This window comes from Chlamydotis macqueenii, chromosome 1 (genome assembly GCF_036417535.1).
Source record: "Chlamydotis macqueenii isolate bChlMac1 chromosome 1, bChlMac1.mat, whole genome shotgun sequence".
NCBI lineage: Eukaryota > Metazoa > Chordata > Aves > Otidiformes > Otididae > Chlamydotis > Chlamydotis macqueenii.
Genome location: NC_141556.1, coordinates 69,762,534 through 69,783,848, shown reverse-complemented (window position 1 = coordinate 69,783,848; position 21,315 = coordinate 69,762,534).

The following is a 21,315-nucleotide window of genomic DNA, read 5'->3' as shown; positions in this document are numbered from 1 at the left end:
AAGAAGATCAGTCAGTTTTTAATTTTTTCAGCCAGCCTGGCTTTTGCTAGGCTGAAATCGAACTTGTTGCCAGACTCAGTTCAGCTATCTGGCTGGAAAAACAAGAGTAGAGATGGGCTCAAGATGCAGCTGTCATTACCAGGGAACCATACTTACTGTGTTTCAATACCTCCAAGCTATATCTCTCTACTTAAATAGGGAAAAAAAAAAGTTTCTGTAGCTTCCAGACAGACCTGCACACATACTTTGGGCTCAGTCATTCAGACATTACAAGCGTTATCTTCCTAAGGAAACCAAGCCATGGCCTCCGTGTCCAGCCATACAGAGTAAACACCATCTCTAGAGACAACCTTCATTCTGTGAAATGGTTTTAGGTCAATTCAAGCTACAATTTAAACCAGATGCACTGGTGAGGTTTACAGTCACAAGCTGGCACTACTTCATCCCAGCCCATTTTAAGGCTCCATTTGCCTCCCATCACACAAAAGTGTCGCTGCTGATTTCATCAAGAGCAAGCGCAGGTAGTAAGCTGTATGTCTAGCTGGAAAAACAGTAATAGCAATAGCCTGGCTTAGAGCTAATGCTGCCACAGAAATCCTTCCTTTTGCTCCTGCTGACTGCCTAATGTTTAAACCATGCAACCTTAATTCTGTGTTATGTTGCTTTTTTACAATATATTTTTGATTTAGAGAATAAGCAACGAGCCTGTTCCTTGTTTGGCAACAGTACAAAGTCACTTTGAACTAACAACATGTTCTGTAATCTAGCCTCAGGTATGAGGTTGGCTACTGGTTGGACATAAAGCATGTGTCTGAGCAGCACAGATCTGGCTGCCCGGTCCAGATCCACACTCTGCTTTTACAAACAAACACAAACATGCCTGTTTCTGCCTTCACATACACCTGTGCAGCTGCCCTGAGCTCAGCGCGTGTGTAAATCAGAGCATGGTCTTGAATCCACATGGGCCGCACCAGAACTATGCCTCCATTCATTCCTCCCCTCAAAGTCTGGAAGTCCGTGCCGGGCTGACATGCTAAACTAATTTTCTGGAATCTGCTTCTGTAGCCAGGCCCACAAAGCGAGCCTGGGCTGCGGTCAGAGGACACTGCTGCTGAGCTGATGAGCTGAGACCAGCTAAATATTAGAGGTTCTGCTTACAAATACTTACCTCCCAAGTAAAAGAGCAATTTTAATTTGAGGAGAAGAGGTATGGTTTTTTCATTGTACCTAATGAGCTGTACAAAGGCAGCTCTATGCTGTTCTTCTGAGTTTCCCCTACAGGTAACGCTGGAGGTCTATGGCAAAACACATACCTATGAGGCAAAAAGCATTTTAAACACCTGGACTTATTTGTGGATATCACCTTCCATATATCCTTTACTCTGGGCAGATTCTTCACAGACTTCAGCACCAATAAAAAGTTAAAAACCCATTTTGACCCTGAACCACAATTCTCACTTTACCACGATACCAGATAGGATGGCCTTTGCTGATTTGGGGTCCTCAGGAGTCTTTGAATCACCTCAGACATTTTTCAGGTAAAGGGAGAGCTTCTCTGCTACTTTGCCTTGGGGAATACTCTCCATACACTCCTTTGTGGCTCCTCTGCAGTGAAAGATTCAGGCTTTCCATATCATTGCACATAGAACTAGCACCATTTCCATGCTACAGAGGTAAGCTGAGTACTTTCTGTCAGTTATTTATTTTTCAGGTAGTGATTAAAAGTTCTAGAACAGGTAAGTCTCTAGCAGAGGATCTTTAAGCACAAGAGGATGCTAGTAGTTTCTGCCAAAGTAAAAGTCACATCTTAACTGAGGCACAAATTCCAGGTGTGCCTAGTCTTTTACACCTCAGTCTATAGCTTGCCCGCACTGAAGATTTGGACTGCAGCCCTCTGAGTTTGTGTCTGATATTATGCTATCTCCAGATTGGTGGTAAAATATAAGGTTGCAATTTATTTTTACTGCCTCTAACTGTAATATATTTATAATAACAGATTTCCCTTGAATGCCACTGCACAGTTATCACCAAAAAAAATGTAGCAAAATACTGTTCACATAGAGACCTCCCTCTGTATCTATTCAGCTTCGGGGATTCAGGGAAAACATCAGTATCCCAGGCTCAAAGTCAAAATTATTTCCCTTATCATTTGGAAATACATTGACGGGAAGAGCCAGCACTAGCAGATTGTATTGAACATTTCCATGTCAGAGCTCTTCCTTGAGGTTCAAGTTGACAGGCAGAGAAAGGAGCCTGGCCCAAAGTTACTGAGTTTGACCACCCCATAGAAGATGGCAGATCCAATGTGCTGGCAGAGCAGAAGCTCCCTACAGTTCTACATGCCACATCTTTCCAGGATACAAGGTCTTTCCTAATTGCTTAGCACTAGAGTCAGGCATTTCTGTTTTGTTTTGGTCTTAAAGTGCTTCCTCATGGAGAAAATAACCAATGTGAAATATTCTTGTGGTTGTTTTTTTTCATTAACGTTGGGTAGACCTTTCTCCAATTCCTCCTATCAAGGACAGCAAGGACTTGATGCATGCGTAACATATTCATACAGCAAAGCTGCTGTACATGTGGTTTTACTTGGACAAGGACCAGCAATCCTGGACAGTTAATATTCTCTTTTTCAATTTTAATTTCTTTTTGTTTATATGGAAACTGTCATCAGCCAAGAACTCTAAAATTTTTGGTAAACCTTAACTTGGATACTCTCTGTATATTTCTATTTTTTCATTTTACACATCCCAACACTTTGCTTTGGTAAAGACAAGAGTGAAAATTCAAAAACATTTCCTAAGTTCTTAGAAGAGAGAATCCATTCCTCACAGATTCATTTAGGAAGAACTCATCTTGAAGGAACTGGAGAACATCAAAGCTCTTAAGCTTTTAGAGATTGTAACTCATCTTTTGAAAAATGAAACATGTGCACCAGATAGTTTTGCCAAATGTTTATGTTTTGGTGCATAGCTGAATTGCTTATCAGAAGTTCAAATGTTCTTTGTTTCTAATTTCCCACTATTATTCATGCTGCATGCTCTGCTCAAACACAGTCACACCCTTTGGCCATGAGAGCCAGCAACGCTTCTATCTCACATGGAGCAAAGGAGACCCAAGTGCTCAGCACTCATAGCCATAACTCCACAGTAGATGATCAGCAATTTCTCCCTGCATTTTTATCTTTATTATAAGCAAGACTACATACACAGCAATATAAACTCTTATATTTAGGGAAACTTTATGAGCACCTTCTCCAAAATAATGAAGTGCCTTTCCTTGGTACTTCAGTACCGGAAAGTGGCTGAAATGGTTCTGTGCATCTGGATCCACCCTGCGGCCTTTCACTCACTTCTTATGGCAACAGCTCTCATAGGATTTTCCTACCCCATGAAATCCCAGACATGGGCCCTTCTCTCTCTGCTTGTAGAGGATGAAAGCTGTCCTAGATTTTAGTTTAAGAGAAATGCAAGTGCCTCCTGAGCATCATTCATCCTTCTTTAGGATAAAGACTTCCCTGGAAGTACAACTGACTGTATAGGAATCCTAGAACAGGAAAGTCAGTCTAGATATTTATTTGGGCCCTGAAGTCCAGCATGATGAAAATCAGAGTAAACAATGGACTCTATGCTACCCAGTGAAGGGAAACATGAACTAAAAAATTTTCACCATTTCTTTCAGTATTCTGGAAGATACAATGCAAGAGGATGACACTGGTCATTCTGAGAACAGACATGGCTTCTGCTGTTTCATGACAGTAACACGAAGTGTGATTTAGCAGGCATAAATCAACAGCTTCTGGAAAAAAAAGAAAAAGACATTTTGTAGTCCTAACAAAAAGGTCCTTATTGTGGGTGATCATTTTAACTCAAAAAAAAAAAAAGAGGTGGAAAAGGAAACTGTTACAACAGCTTAGTCTTGCATAGAGAAGATTAGCATAACTTGAACAGAAGAGGTCAAGTCAGCAAGTATCAGTAGGAAATATGAGACACATATTAATCATTCTCATTTCCAGACACAACGTGGAAATAGTCTATGAAAATATGTCAACAGATTATTTGCATGTAAATCAGCAAAGCCACAGTGACTTCAGAGGAGCTCCTTCCATTTATCCCAACAGCCCATTAGGGCAACAGACAGCATCATCTCCCTTCCAGGGTTTCTGACAACATTTGCATTTGCTTGAGAGAGAACAGACAGTATCACATATGAAGGAAAGGGCTTTCTAGGACTGAGAATGGTACGATATCAGAGGAAAGGAAGCTGCTGACAACAGACATATCTACAGCATGCATTCTCAAAACCAGACTGGAGCTTTTCCCACTGCCTCCTTGCAGCAGGGATAGCTGGAAGAAGCTTGCTCTTACTCTGGTCACATGTGAGACAAACTTGAAACTGTGTAAAGGGTGAGAAGACACTGTGATTTGCCTGTAGAAATTAGATGTGGTGACCAAAGAAGCACTACATGGGTATACAATCTTTCCTTCCTACTTCATTTATCTTTTCATTCACATATTGCCCTGAGTAGAGAATGGCTATCCTCAGGTATTTCGGCATTTTATTATTTCAGCAGCTATCCAAAATCTAAAAAAAATTGTAGGTATCTTAAGGGTCTCTTACTGCATTTAACCATGAAAGTCAGAAAAACACACTTAGAAATATAGTCTTTGCAGAAAAGGACTTGCTCTTAGAGAAGAAGGTATGTTTTTTCCTCACTGATCACAACAGAAGCTGACTAAAGATTCAAAATCTTTGTCTTCACTGAGCTTTGGAACAGACTCTCTGAGATCACAATTGCATTCATATCCCTCCCTTTAAATCCAAATGCACAGCAACATACTGAATTAACCAAGTCAGATCTGATCGCTCTTTAGCTACTCTTGGGCTCAGCTAAAAGTCAAAGAGGAGATCTAAATAGCACTTATGAACATAAACAAGGAAAATAATAAGTTTACCAGAGAGCAGAACACATATTTGTACCTCATCTAGAAGGTCAAATAGACAAAATAAGATTTTCTAAGACAGTAACAAATACAAAACAGCTTTTAAATCAGGATAGCACAGCAATGGCCTTTCAGAACTTGCTCAACTAAGTGAAGCATTGAACTGGCAATGAACTTGTTATGTTTAGCTCTCAGTAAGCCTGTGGACTTCAGGGGAGCCATGTGAAGCAGCAGGATCTATCCACTTACGCAAAGCTCACTGAGAGGTCAAGCCTTAAAGTAAGTCTTCAGAATTCTAACAATTTCCTAATTGCAGTAATTAAGAGTTACAGGGTAAACAGGAGTACCAAAGAACCCTGCAAACACTGAGATAACCTTCTTTGCCTCAGGACTGGCAGCTTTTTAGTGCTTGCCGCCATACTGTCTTTAATTAGCTCACTACAAATCTTGCATAGGCTTTTAAGCTATATTTAGACATAGCTGGAGCCACCAGGAATTCTAACACATTTTTATTGTCACAACACGACTTTGATGCATTGTCTTTCACTCAAAAGGGCTAATAAAGCGCCTCTTCCCTCAGCATCCCAGAAACAGAAGAGATTATTCCAGTGTTTCCAGAGACAGCAACTATGACAAATACAGTACAAATGAACCTGACAGACATATATAGACAGACAAATGAGAACTGCATGCATTGCTCTGGGTGTGTGAAGGAGGAGAAAATGGTGAATTTGTGGTTTGGATAGAAATATGAAGTCTGTCATAACAAATTAGACCATTTATTGGATGGTGAAAGATCCTGCTTTAGACTCGAGCAAAGTTTGTTTCTTCAGGACACCTAAAGCATAATTAGAACACTGCTGAACAAGAATGGTGGTGGAGAAACATTGATTTTGAACAGTTACAAAAACAGAACAAGCAACCAAAAAAAAAAACCAAAAAAGGATGCTGAGGATGATATTGTTATCACTTGATCTTTAAGAATTTACCAAGTGGGGGGAAAAAGCAAAAAAATACAGTCAAACAACATAAAATGCTTGAAGATACAGCAATATCAATTTTGAAAAATAATTTATATTTTGCAATGATAGAGAAATTTCCAGAAGAGATTCTCAAGAGCAAGCATTCTTCAACAGTTTCCTAACCTCTCTCTGGAAAGGTTTTCTAATCTCTCTAGAAAGATCCTACACTCATTTTGCAAATAAAGAGCTTCAGATAAAGAAATAGCTCAAAGAGTGCTCCTGAAGTCTTTAGTAGAACTGGGAACAAGCTACCACCTTCCTAACTTGTGTGCCATGGCAATGAGACTACTCATCTCTTCCATTAAAGGTGGTAACAGACTCTTAGGGGTGCTCTACTCAGTAGAGGTTACAAGAGCGTGGGTAAGGCATGAGACATCCATTCAATTAAGACTAAAAAAATGTAGAGCAAGGCTATCCATGAAAGAACTACAAGATTAAGAAAGCAAATTTCTACCATCATAACAGAAAAAAAAAAAACTAGCCTGATGGACAGGACCACAAACTGTCTAATATAAATGGCTTAAATTATTTATTGGCATTGCAATAAAGCAAATCTACTTAGAGGCATATGAGTAAAAAGGAAACCCACAGCTTTCCAGACGTATTTTCCAGACAGTATGTCAAGTTCCCGTAATATTGTTCTATACACTTTTGTAGTTCCTTTTCTACCTTCATATTCAAGGATGTAGCTACTCGAAATACTGAGGTAACTTGAAGTGCCGGCTTCATGATCTTTATTGGGAAGAAAATGCAGAAGGAGCAGTTGGGGATACTCAAGGTGTACATGTATGCGTTGTTTGTCAGATCTGCTTGTCTCTGAAAAGAATGCAACTGCCACAAATATATAATCCTCTGAAATGAAATCACCACTGATGTTTCTGCAAGTACATGGTAACATTCTGGGCTGAAGAGTTATGTCAACACTGAGTACTACTGAACACAGCAAAAAGTTGTCAGCGCTAGGAATCTTATCCCAACCATTAAATCATTCTTCAGCAATTTTGTTTTCATCAAAAATACCCTGACTGTCAATCTTACTGAAGCCTACATTGTGCAAAGACTAGGCATCCACATCCTTTCACAAGTTTTATGGCTCCTCTGACTCATCAGATGAAAATGCTCCCTATGAGATTCAAAGGGAGCTAATATGTTGCTTTATACACAACACTCAACTGCAGAGTACAATTCTTTCTACACTTTAACAGAAATGAAAAAACAAAACCAGGAAAACCCTTGAAACCAAATAGCCCAGCAAGTCTGGAGAGGAGCAACAGAATTCAAGCAGTACTGAGAAAGTTGTAATTAGCATGCAACATTATGAGTAATTTTTGCTAGTTAAGTATGATTTTCTTTTTTTTTTCCTGCAGTTTGGGGGGAAAAAAAAAAAAAAAAAAAAAAAAGCAAGCTTCACCCCTTTGCAGTCTCCTGATTATTTTACATTTTTCCCAGACTTCATAAAGGTTCCCTGACATAGCACAGAATGCTGGAGACCTAAGTGAAAGAACACAAAGCTGAATTTCTGCACTTAATTGATTTTCCTTAAAAATAATGACCACATGGGTGGGAGGCCAGTCGGCTCAGGGGATTAGCAATGGATATGAAATATTTCCACCCTAAGTCAATGGTTCAAAACTAGTCCAAAGCAGTGCATGCTTTGAAAGTCATTTGATGACCTATGTGAAATGAGCTGGTGGTCTCAGTAAAACTCCTACTAGGCATATGTCTATGTTACAGTTGAATTTCTAGTTTGAGGTCTCTGCAAATAGTCTGAAAGGAAATAATCACTGACATGTAACTGAATGTACATAATGGGTATTTGGAGGACAAGGAACAAAAACTGCTGTTCAAATCTGAACCGTGTAGAAATTTGAATCGATAGAGGTTTTGCAATAGGGAGAGAGAGAGCTTACCTGTTGAACTGAAAATGTGCCTAAACCTCTACTCTAAACACATCTTGCATTACATACTACCTCTCAGCGTAGTGAGCTTCAAGGCATTTCACAGACACATATAGGAATTGCATAAGTCTCCACTGAAACAGATGCAACACAGAGCAGAAGAAAATAATTGTTTAGCAAGACAGCACAAAACAACCGAGTGCAAAGAACACAAGGAGGAAGAAGATGCAGGAGCAGTTTTAGCTAGGTAGAGCATAAATCAGTGAACTGGAATTTTCTCCCTTCATCAAGACATTACACTGCTATGCCAGAGAAGAATGTTAGAAGCTCAGTTTTATGACTCACCCAACAGAAAGTTTCTCCCCCAGCAGTGTATCCCCTACCAACAGTCTGATTTGGTCCATCCCTAACAACATACAGAGATATTTAGTTCCAAATTGGAAACCAGTGTCATCTACTGACCAAGGCTGATGACTGTAACTTTGACACCTCCCATCCAAGCAGTGTCAGATAGCCCATTTCTGCTGAGTTTCTGAAGGCTCAAGACTTGTAATACCAGCTTGTTACCTATCTACAGATAGGTAGACAAATGCATGGAAACTTTCAATAATCAGGATATATCACTCAGCCATGAACACTCTCTTGCTCTTCTGTTTCCATAGAGAAAGAATGAAGTCAGTGTCAAGTAGCAGGTTTTTCTGTCCCATAAGCTAGAAATGAAGCAATTCCTAGGTTGTCAAGAAAGTTTTTCATAGAGCAGTAAGAAGCTTCTGCTCCACTGAAGTTTGAATGCAATGGTCAGTCCATCAGACTCAAGACTTCTAGAGTCAACCACCCGAATGGAATGAACAAGCATCAATAATATCTAGTTATTAAGTCTGAGTTTTATAACCAATATTACCAATTTTACAGAGAGGCTATGCTTTGTCATTCTATTTGTCTCCTGTGCTTACAACACTGCTAGTACAAAAGAGCTGGCTTATGAGATATTATCATTGAGCAATTTTTTTCCCTATAACTAAATGATGCACGTAAACTCCTCATAACATCCGGACACAGAAGGTTTTCTGCCTTCAAAAGGGATTTCTCCCTAGTATGCTATCACAAGAAGCATGTGGAAGCAATCTTCCCACTGTATCTTGCTAGCCAAAAGGGCACAGGCCTACATGTATCGAGGAAGCCTTTTCCTCACACTGAGAACACATTTGAGTTCTCAGAACTCCAAAGCCTGACTGCCCACAACAAGAGAGTCCACATGGCCAACCAGTTTCCCCTGAAACCTCTCTTATAGCAATAGGAGGAGGACAAAAATAAGCAAAGTTAATTCTCATAGTAAAATTTAGCATCCTTATTACAAAACTGGAAATACAACAAAAAGATAAGAAAAAAAAAATCTACTTCAGAGCAAACTTATGAAGAAAGTTCGTCCTTGGCAGTTTCAGCTCAGCTACCTTTCAACAAGGCAATCAGTTGTTCTCCCATCCCTTGCTCTTGGAGGATCACCTACCCCTGCAACTTTCACTTCCTTGCTCATAGACAGTGTCCCCACAAGAGATCAGCACAAGCTTTGTCACTCATCACTTTGACCGGGGCAGGGGAGGGGGGAATAAAAAAAAAAAAAAAAAAAATTTCTTTCTCTCCCTCATATCAGTTGTCTTCTTGTTCTTTTTGCTCAGTGGAATTTCACTTGGAATAGTTTATTTCTGTTACCTATGTCTTGGAGGAGTCACATGTCTCTTCCTCAGACTGGGTTATCAGAAAGCTCTCCAGGATCAGATTTCTACTCTACCTGTGAGTTTCTCTGAATTTCCATTGTATTTTTTACTTAGCACATTCTTTCTAGCTTCAGGCTCTTTTGCAAGTTGCAACATTTTCAAGACTGACAAAATCTTTACAAAACATATACCAGAAGACATACTCATTGTACATATGAGTTATAAGAGTCAAAGCTTTCAGCTTGCCTTTAACTTTTCAAAGACCACACACTGTGTACTAATAACATAGATGAAAGACTTGACAGTTACAACATTTTTTTCTACATTATTTTCCTGTTCTCATTTTGGATCATATTCCAGAGATAATTTTGGCCCAGAATACTAGCAGAGATAATACCATTGAAAATTATGTCTGATGTTTCAAGTATGCAGAGTTCTAGCAAAAGTTAAATCTTTATACTACTTTTTTCTCCAGTCAGTGGCTCAATTGTATTACCTAAAAATAAGATAAATTAAATTGATTTTAAGCATCTAATCAGTAGCTGGAATGGGCTTAGGACTTTAGGTTTCTTAATTTTATTAGAATACAAAATTGAGTGTTCAGCAAGACTGACTTCCCCCTCCTCCATGAAAATTGTGTTTTCCTTTGAAAACTGCTAACTTCTTGGACCGAAATAATCACAAAAATAACTTATTGTTTCATCTGAACAACTTACCTTCAGAAATGCTAAGACATTGCCTCTCAAGAGTTCGAGGACAAATGCCTCAAAACACCACTCTTTTGAGGCCAAATTTTTCAGCTGACACAGGCTTCTCATGATGTACTGCATGGCAGCCCAGCTAACAGAAAGCCTGAACTACAGCCTGGAGTTGGGAGGGACTGCAGGGGCAGATGGCTGTGATCAAATTTTAAATGAGAACTTTACTTGGCACAGTTTTTTATTATTTCACTTTAAAAATTATGGTTAAGATTCTTCACACACACACACACATACACCCCCTTTAATTAAGCTTTCAGAAGAATTTTTTTCTCAAGAGTGAAATTCTTCTCATTGTCATCATCAGTTTGGGGACTGGGAGAGAAGCAGGGCACTAAAGGCATCAGTATTTTCCAAGCAGCTGTATTCCCAATCACATATGCCCTTAACCAGAATAAGCAAATGTCTAAATAAACAAACACTGCTGCAAGTCAGGAAAACTATGCATAGCAGAGTTTTTTCACAATTTAATTTCATATTTAATACTCAATGCATTTAAAAAAACATGAAGAGTACATTCATCGTTTAAGTTCTGTTACGAAACCTGCCAAAACCGCTGCAAGACAGTGTCATTCTTTAGAAGAAAAACTAGTTATTTTAGCTAGAGTAACAATTTAGGCTTGAGATTAATTTCATTAATGTGCCCTCACTTGCAAAACTAATGAGGAAAGACATATGTCCTTTTCCATTAAAGGCATGAATGCCCTAAGAGCAATGACATGATACGGTGATGGTGAGCACCACAGAAGTGCCTATAAATAAACTTAACAAATACTTTTTTCTGGAACATATACAGCGGAGGGATAGATCATATGTTCCTCTTCCTAACCACAGTGTACTGCAATAAGTAACTAGAGTGATCTAACGCAGACTTCATTTTACATTTATTCTTGCAAGTAACATGCAAGGTAAGAGGGATTTTCCTTGACTTAAACCCTCAGGATTTTTGGTGTTTGTCCAGGAACTACTTCCAGCACAATTTCAATAGTACCGTGTACTGAGAGGTCTAAGTGCTCCTTACTTACCAGGGGCGAGCGTGCACATGGGGCCTCCACTTTTTCAGAGAGAAGTTCTGGATTTCGTATCTTATGTAGCAAGCCACAATTGTAGAAGAATTCAGAGCAAATGCATTTTCAGGCTTTCTTTGCTAAGAAGTGAAAATCAGAGGCCAAAAAATCAAGTTCTAAAAAAATAAAATAAAAAAAAAAAACACAACAAAAAAAACCCACCCTATGTGAATGTCCATTGTTGCATTTTGAAAAGCAGGTTTCTATAAGCTCTTTTGTACGTCAAATAGATAGATACTCTTTTCAATACTTATTATCACAGTTAACCTAGAACAGTACCTTTTTTCCATAGAAAAACTTGAATTTTATGTCCATTTTCATGCAAAGCACTGCCTTCCTGCAGGATGAAGCCCATTACATTTAAAGCCAAATTGACTAATTTACTGGCACCATTTAAGAAGCAGCAAAACTACTCTCAGCTTGAAGAGTTGGGACTTCCCACAATAGCACTGTACCCAGAATAAATTCAACTCTTAAAAAAAAGAGGGGGAAAAAAAAAATATATATATATATAGCCTGCAAGCAGGATTCAGCATCAATTGAATCATTGCAGTTAGTGCATACAAAAAGACTAAATTTTTTTTATTATGTTTTCCAGAATTACTTTCAGGATCTCATCTTTATATCATGCAAATGGCAATTGTCATGACACTGCAAAACCAGCAACATTACTACAAAAATCACATCACTCTGTACTTTCACAGTGGAAACAATTCCACACAAATTAAAATAGCCAAGGAAAATGCCATTCACTGAGAAGCAGTTCTTTCCCAATTAAAGATAGATGTGCTGAGCTTTCAAAAGCCTTTTTCATAGTGAATTTTTCACAGTTCTTTTTTATTTAGGGCTGTTGCTTCAACAAGAGATTCACCTCGATAACCTCCCAATTTACTTATCCTCCCATTCTAGAGTGTGACACGCTTGTTAAAGTGTGACAAGGTACCAAACCAACTAGCAAACATATTTAATGGGGTATTATTGGATCCACAAATGGGCCGTAAGAATAGTTACATCCATTTTAAGGTGACTTTAACTGACGTATATAGCAGATATATTGGGACTCAATCCCTAAAGGCCTTATTTCTGCTGCTCATGGTTGCACTCTCAGAACTCACTGCAGCTCTGAAGAATCCAGCTTTTAGGGGTGAACTGCCGCAACCAAACTCCAGCACCATGGTCCAAATGCAACCTGAACCATTCCAGGACCATTCTAAAAATCACCTCTTCAAATATGCACTGTTTAAATTCCAGTAAGGCTCTAAACATTTAAAATTCCTATTTTGAGTATGTCTCCAGCACTATTCTAATTAGTAGATAGACCACCATTACCTTATCTTTGTTATTCATACTTTAAAGTATTAAAACTGAAAGCATAAATCTTCTCTTACATTCTCATGGTATTTGTTTAGCTTCTGCACTTCCTTTGGCTCGGACAATTACAAGAAGCTGAGTTTTGTTTTGTTTCCCAGGTCTGTTTCACTTTAGGGGCATATTAATTTTTGTCCGTGCTTCCAATGAAAAGAATTCAAGAACTATTTCTACAAAGTGGGCCACATTCCATGAAAGCCAGTAGAGAGAGATTCACACAAAGCTTGGATGCGACCCATAGGATCCTTTAATATCCTGTTTTTCTTTTGTTTAACCTAGAACTGTACTGGGCTCCAAGTATGTCAGTTAAAATGATAAATTAGTGTGAGTATTAGAAATGGACTTCTCCCAAAACCTTGTATTTGAATACTCAAATACTGCGGAGGACATCAGATAGCCTCGACAATGGAATTCATTTTCCCACCAACACTACAATCAACTGAATTAAACTCCCCAAGGCCAAACATTAGGCTTGGGTTCCATATCTAATTACCATATATGCTGCTTAATTTAGCATAAAACACAACTTACGTGCACATCGTATCAGTAGCGTAATACTCTGCAGCTCTCACATAACTTTGAGGGCTGAATTTAAATCCAAAATAATAATAATAAAGGAAGGCATTTTAAGGAAGCAGCTTCAGAACACTCACAGAATTCTTAAGAGCCTAGGCAGTTGTGTAGCTGCAAGATATCACTTTCTCATACTGTTGATAATCATCACCAGCTTGCCAAATTATCAATTAGCAGAAGCACTGACCTTACAAAATAGCTTTCCTCCTTGCCTGTATTTTAGATAAATAGGCCAGAAGCTACAGAGTTTTGTACCTCCAGAAGAGAACATTATGATTAAGTACCTTGTCTCGGTTTTCAGATAAAGAAGAAACATCAGATATTTATAGATGTCATTTGTATTCTTTGCCTTGTTAAGGAATTTTTTTCCAAGGCATTTATTTTTGCTCAGTAATTCTTTGGTACCATTAGCATCAACTAAAGATTATAATGAAATACGACTACTAGTTTTTAGCAGAGTGCAGTTATGACCTTTTGCAAAAGTACTTAGCCTCAGCTACATGATTGTAAGTTGCTAACCTCTGAAAACTTATGGGTTTTTTCTTAAGAGCTTATTCATTTGGCAATTAATAAATTGTGGAAACATTAAGCCTATCCCATGTACTATGAAGTTATTCCTCTTGGGGAGAAAAAAAGAACCAACCAAAAAAAAAAACAACCCACAAAAAAAACCAACCAATCACCTAGGCCTCTTTAGACAGTCAAGGTGCTGAGTAACTCTTCAGCTGCTATCATGGCCAAAGTATATACCACCTACACCTGAAGCAGCTCATGCTGCCCAGAGAATGCCAAGGGAGTACCAGTTTCCTCTGGGCCAGTATGACAACCCAAACATGGAGGCAGATAAACAAGTATAAGGCATTCTTAGGGGATGGGAATTACCATCCAAAAAACCCACCGGTTTCTCCTGTCTGCAGTAAAAACAAATCCCAAGTATCAATTATTAGTATGTCTCTGTTTTGTGAGAGAGGATCTGTTGTCATGCCGATTAGTGATCCATTGAGTTTCCAGGCAAAAGATCGCTGTGCATGCTCTGGGTGACTCAGGGGCACGTGTGATGCAAAGTCAAAATGCTCACCCCCAGTAGGCTTGTTGCTGGACGCCAATCCCATTACATCTGGGTCCGATGATGCTGGCAACCACATTCTCACCAGATATCTACTAAGGATCTGCCAGTCTGTAAGGAACCTATGTTGCACACATACAGACTTATTGCTTGTAAACATGTATCTTTCATGAGGAATAAACACATAGGCATTACTTCTAAAGGTGGCAAACATACTATGAGGCCTCTAATGATGCCACAGTGCCAGATAGCAACTCCAGGAAGAATCCCAAATTTACGAAGAATTCCCATCAACTTCTGTAGCCTCTTATAACTGAGCTAAACTAAAGCAGCGTATTACTCAGACCTAAACTGAAGCAGCATAATACTCAGACTGTGTATTACAATCGCTTCTGATTACATGTGATTGCATATCATGCATATATGCATGATTTTGTGTATTACACTTGCTTTGTTCCACAGATAGACTTTGAAATATCAGGGATTGTCAGATCCAGTAAGTTCATTAAAGCATTCATTCATTAAAGCACCTACATCTCCTGGAACCTTACCTACTCAAACTGCCCAACCCTGGACCACTGACATCTCTACAAAGCACGACATTTTAGCTCTGCAAGATAAATGTGGTACCTGGCTTTCATGCCACATGTCTCACCAGTATCACTCAAGCACTTGAAAGAATAGGCCGTCTCATTTTCCAAAGGAGTTAATGACCAACACTTTAAAAGAGGAAGCAGTTTCCCCAGTCTTACCCAACAAATCACTGTCAGGCTCCAGAGAACCTGGGTTTCTAAAGGGTTACAGCCATGCATCCTGGAGATTAGGCATCAGAGCCATCCCTTCCCCTGTTGGCACACAAGGGTATCAAAGGCCATGCAGTTACTACTGTTATATAAGGACAGACTATATCATCCTTAGCGTGGGAATATAAAGCCAACTCCAGGGAAAGACTGACCTTTGCAGCATGATTATTTCAAGAAATATTGTAAGCTAGGAACAGACCATTTGTTACGGGTGCATGCCTCAGTGCTGTGGTTCACAAATAACTGGAGTATGCCTCTCCCATCAGTTTTTAAAATCTTAACAAGTTGCCTGAAACGGACTGGTGAGACAGTATAATGGTTTTAAATTCTGCAAGCAGTAAGCATCTCCAAAAACAAAGAGCCATTTTTTATGAAAACCGTGCTAGCATTTCATTTCCTCCCCTCTCTTGATAAATAAAAAATACAACACAACAGGAAAGCTACTTATATACAACACCAACTATTACAGACCAGAAGAAGGTAATGCGTTAGGTAGTAAGCATTTTCTGAGCAGAAAAGTTTATTCCACAAGGCCCTTAAGAATATCCTGCAAGAGATTACACAAAACTTACTTTTCATGAACTTTAATTGACAAAACATTAAGATTTTAAATAGTTTAAGTGAGTCAAAAAATTTTAAAGGCCTCTAACCTTTTTCTTAAAAAAAAAAAAAAATCTGCATCTCCAAGCACAAGCCTGTTGGAAGCAGAATGGAAGGTTGGCACATCAATCATCTGCAAACAAAAAGGATCTTATCCCATGACTCCAGTGTATTATGCATTGCACTTTATTATTGAAAAGACTTGGCATGCTATTCATCATGCCATTCAGCATTTAGAAAGTTTTGGGTTATCTCCCTGATAAAATGATTGCATTTTCATGGCATCAATAAATTAAAAAATATGTATCTCAGAGAACAGGCATTAAGAATATTCCTAATTTTATACGGTCATCTGGATATGAAGTCATGACACCAAGTAATTTTTTACAAGTACTGTGAGAATAACCAGGAGGCTCTACTAACTTTACCACACAATCTCATTACAACTTTTAAAGTACTCAGCAGAATAAAATGATAGTCACCATGAGCTCTCCAGATCCATGGGATCTTGAACAGTGAGCACGGAAAGTATTGCAGCCTGTTCAAGATGGAAAGTTACAGAGACAGAATAAGGAAGGAAATGCCTTTTGGAACTTGGAGGTTTTTTTACAACTTAATGATACATCTCCAGCACAGAAGACAGACAGCATAGCATGTCTTCTGACTGCAAAGGAAAATTCAGTGAAGAAAACCTAAGTTTTGTACGAGTTTCTTAAATACACATGAAACCACATAGTCCTTACAGCCCAAATGCAAAACTATATAGAGGTTTAAATTGGCTCTAAACTAAACTTCAATTCACGCAAAACAAGGCTCAGGTTTGCCTGGAAACATACATGGATCTTTGTTGTAAAACCCTGGACTATAACAAGACCCAGTAAGGGCTTTCCATTAAGGGGACAGCACAAGTTCATAGCTAACTGCAGTGAAGTTTCTGTGCAAATAGGCAGTTACGTGACTTCTAGGTCATCTAAGCATTCAGCTTAGATTAAAGACAAGGCATAGCTTCAGGAAGAAGCTATACGGAAGTTCCATAAACATCTGCAAAATTTCCAAATAAGTAAAATTTTACAGCAAAACTATAAACAGAGTAAGTTCGCCCTTAGCTCTCCTCCCACAGCTGCAATAAGCTTATTTAATGCTACACGTTTGCCACCATACCAATGTAGAGGATAACACAGATGGAAATCCTAATTATGTGGCTATCACTTCCCCCATAAAGCAATAATTTGAATTCCCTAGATGCATTAAAGAATGTGTGCTGCTGACTGCTGATGTCAGTTATGTTGCTATTTGGGTCAAAAGGAGAAAAAAAAAAAAAAAAAAAAAGAAAAATCAACTAGCTACATACAGATGTCAGAGTAAATCCTGGTGAAATATGGCAGACCTTTCACACACTTCCATGTCTTCCATCAGCTTTCTGCTTTCCTTTGACAACACAGTGGAATTTTTGGGAAGCAGAGATCAAATATCTTAATCTAGCTGAGATTTCAAACTTTGCAGCAGGGACTGTCTAATGCAATACATAAGGAGATTGGCATAAAAGCTGAAAGTACATCAGCATAAATCCTACTCCTCCAAGTAAAAATTATGTCATCACCATCATGAAATAGAGATAAACTTCCTAAAATGAACTCTTCCATCCTGAGCTGTTGTTGGATTTTCTGTCTTCCTGAAGTATCCATGTAGGCTGTAAATTCCTCAAAGCAGGAAACATTTTATCTTCAGTAGTAAGAAGAGACCGCCAAGCACATGGTCTGTGTTAAGTAATACAGACACTGAGCACAGTCAAACAAAGCATGTGTAGGTATGCAACTCCACCACATCCAACTAGATATACTATTGAATAATGGCATATCTTGAGCAGATACATGAAAGTTTTATTATTTTCTATGCAACTTCCAAGCACTGTTTCCGGCAGGACTTCCAAGCAATTGGCTTGTTCCCAGAACTCCTGGAAAATCCTTGCTTCCTGCAGCATGCTAGAAAGCACTTCGGAATGAGGATGGATTCCCCACAAACTACACAGACAGAAATGGACTACAAGAAAAAAAATACTAGGAATGAGGCTCACAAGACTGCAGAATATTCTTCTAAAGGCTCTGAAGAAGCCCTTTTGCACAGAGAATACCTGCAGCCCAGATGAAGTGGGTAAAGCTTTGGATAAACTATCTGATCAGCTGAAGTAGAGTCAGATCGGATTTGGGGAATTTTCATTTGTCATGGGTATGGGAATCCACCATGGACACATGGGAGCACCAAAGTAAAGGCTGGAACTGTATTTTATGACTTGTCCTAACAGGTCAAGGCATCGGTCCTTTTTATCACCTCTCAAAACATAGGTCTCAGGGAAAGTCTTCTGAGGGTTCTCCCTGGTTTACCTGGGATTAGGACAGCAAGCCAGGAGAAGATGTATCAGTGAAGAGAAAGTGGTACAGGTCTCTCCCAGATCACAGTAAGACTGGGAAAGATTTTTCCAGATCACAACACAAGATGCCACATTTCTGTCCTGACTAACCAAGCAGAAAGAATATGCACCCTTGTTAGAAATCTCGGACCTACCTCACGTGGGTTTGGTGGTGAGCCTAAGGCTTTTGAGGTGCATCAGGTTTATTGCATAGCTGTTTTAACCATAGTCAATAGCTCTCAATACTTCCAGAGCAGCTGACTCATTGCACAGAAGCTGTGCAATCAGCCTGGTTTCATGCCATGGAAATGTCCACAATTTCCAGACATACAGCAGGCTGAGGGCAGAACTGATCAGCAACTCTGGCCAAATATAGAAAACTCTCAGATTACACTGAGGTTTCGGAGAAGAGCAAGGAGGAGAGCAAGGTCTAGGAAAGCTCAGATGTACAGTAGCTGTAACTGGAACTCACATGACTTTCCTCCCTAAAAGTTATATAGTTCCGGTGGGTCAGAGCTTTCCTACAAATCAAAGCATCTACATTTGGCTGCCTTTTAGAATTCACATTTGTTATCGTTGTCACAGAGCAAACCACAAGGTTGCAGATAAGAACCTGCCTATCAGGTCATCAGTGGTAACAGGGCCAAACAAAATTTATTATTTATGTTCCTTTGGTCTTATGCACCTTGAGCCCAGCCACAGACCTTTAATTTGTGCTGATGGCACTTGGATTCCCATGCTGTTTTGTATATCGAAGCTGTGCTGGTTTGGAAGCTCAAATGAGACCTTATGCATTAAAACCACCACGGTGCGAGCACTGCACACAGAATGGCACAGGATGTTATGCAGCAGTGATTACATCAGGGTTCCCTGGCTACTGCGTAATATCAAATCCGTGTTTGTTTTCTCATCTCTTATCATAAATTAGTCTTGAAGTGACTGCCAAATGAATGAAAGAGATCACTAGAAAACATGCAGGAATAAAAAAGCTCACCAAGGAAGCTAAGCAACTCTTCATTGCAATTAGACTACAGCAAGGACACACCCAGACAGTTCACAATTCCCCCAAGCAGGGATTTTCTGCTTTTTCTTCACTGCGGGTTTTCTTTAGATAGGGCATCCCCAGTTAATTTAGGGAAGAAAGAGCAAAGTTCTTAGGTTCTTGAAGCACTTTGCCATTTACCAACACTCTCAGTTTTTAAACAATTCTTCATGCCCCTCACATCACATGCAGTCTTCCACTCTTTCTTTCCTTCTTTCCCTGGTCAGTTTGTTCTGCTGCATGGGGCTCAGCTCCTGTATTTTCCAGAAAGGAGCTACTGGAAGCTGCTTCTGTGCTGGCCTGGCATTAAAGTGTAGCTCTCCTTTTAAGCCCTGTCTTTTGCCTAAGCATTCATTTGTAATACTATTTGAATGGCATCAGTTGATGAACACCACTGTAGTAGTACTAGCTTTTAAAAACTGCATCAGAAGGGCTCTTCATCCCTCCCCAGCTTGACAAAAATCAAAACCACATCTGTCAAAAATGTAAAATCTTATTTATTTATATAAAATACACACATACAAATCTCCCACCAGTAAAGTAAAATTACTTCTCAAGCTCAAAGTTGAAAACAGATGACAAGTACAGCACTGAGCATCTGATAATATTTTGGTAGCATAGCTAAAGCTGCTAATAAACAATGTTTTGAGATCCTTCTCTCACCCATCCCTGCATGTTTAAAATTTTCCAAGCTAAAACTCCTGAAGTTCTCATCAGTCCTTTTTCCTGCCATTGCCTGGTCACGTAGAGGGCTTGTTTTCTTTCAGGACAGACGTTCCCCGCTGTGCTTTTCCTGGTTTCAGACTATTTTTAATATTTACTTTCAGTTGCTATAGCAACAGGGAATCACAGATGGTAAGAGTTAAAATTATGCCACAGGAGACATTTATCGTCATAGCTTTGTATAATGTGAGCTCTTGTTCTCTGAAATTTTCCCCATGCTGGACACTCCCCTGTTTATTTTATGATGGCTACCCTAATGAATGTGTATGCCTAATGAATAATGTAAGCCTCTCAAATTTATCAGCACATGTTTGATGGGGTATGGTAATTGCATTAATGAGAAAGTGGCAATTTTTATTTCTTTCCATTTCTCACCACTATAAAAGAACCAGATTTCTGATACAAGATTTCGTTATTACCTCAGTCCACAAATAAATCACATTCATTTCAGTGGTGCCAAGTTTTTGGTTTTGGTTCTTTTTTGGTTTTGTTTGGTTTTTTTTTTTGTTTGTTTTTGGTTGTGTTTTTTTTTCTTAAAAAAAGGTATTTAGTACCATCAAGGTGACCAGAAGCCAGATTGGGTTACATAAGATATATGAGCACTTCATGCAACTACATCCCCTCAGGGGGATCATGTATGTCTCCAGTAATCTAGTCACTCTAGGAAGGATCCAACAAAATATAAGAACAGCCAACAGTGTCTTCAAAAATGCGGTATATACCTGTGCGACCAGAGGTAGAAAGGTAGAAAATACTGGACCTGGGGTCACTTAACACCTCTAAAGATTAGGTGAACTTTGAATACTGACTTCAGAAGATACTGACAATTGTTATTCTGCTTGTCATGATGTTTGGGCCAGCTGAATCAGTTTTAACTGTCACCCAAGGTAGGAAAATTTGGTTAGCAATAACGCTAATATCTTCTCCCTATAAGTTTTCAAAAGCCTATTAGAACGGCAAGTATTTAGAAATCATCAGTTTTCAGAGACAAAGTTCCATTCCAAAAAGGGGAAATGATTCCTTGAAGCAAATCCCTAGCAAGGCAACCAGAGTTCAGCCATGCCAGTCTCCCTTCACAATACACAGTGAAGTTCCTTGGGTCTCCTCAGATTGGGCAGTTACTATGGTTCAGTATATACACACAAAATACAGGCCAAATTCTCCCTTTGGGAATTAGCAGCTTGCTGCAATGCAGCAGCTCGAGGATAAAAAGGGAATTTTTAGTTCATAATATCTCAAGTACCAGACAGGAGACCAAACATAGTTGAAGCTGAGGCTACAACAGTCACAGAACATCAAGCAAATTCCACAGGGTCAGCAATCTTAAAGATGT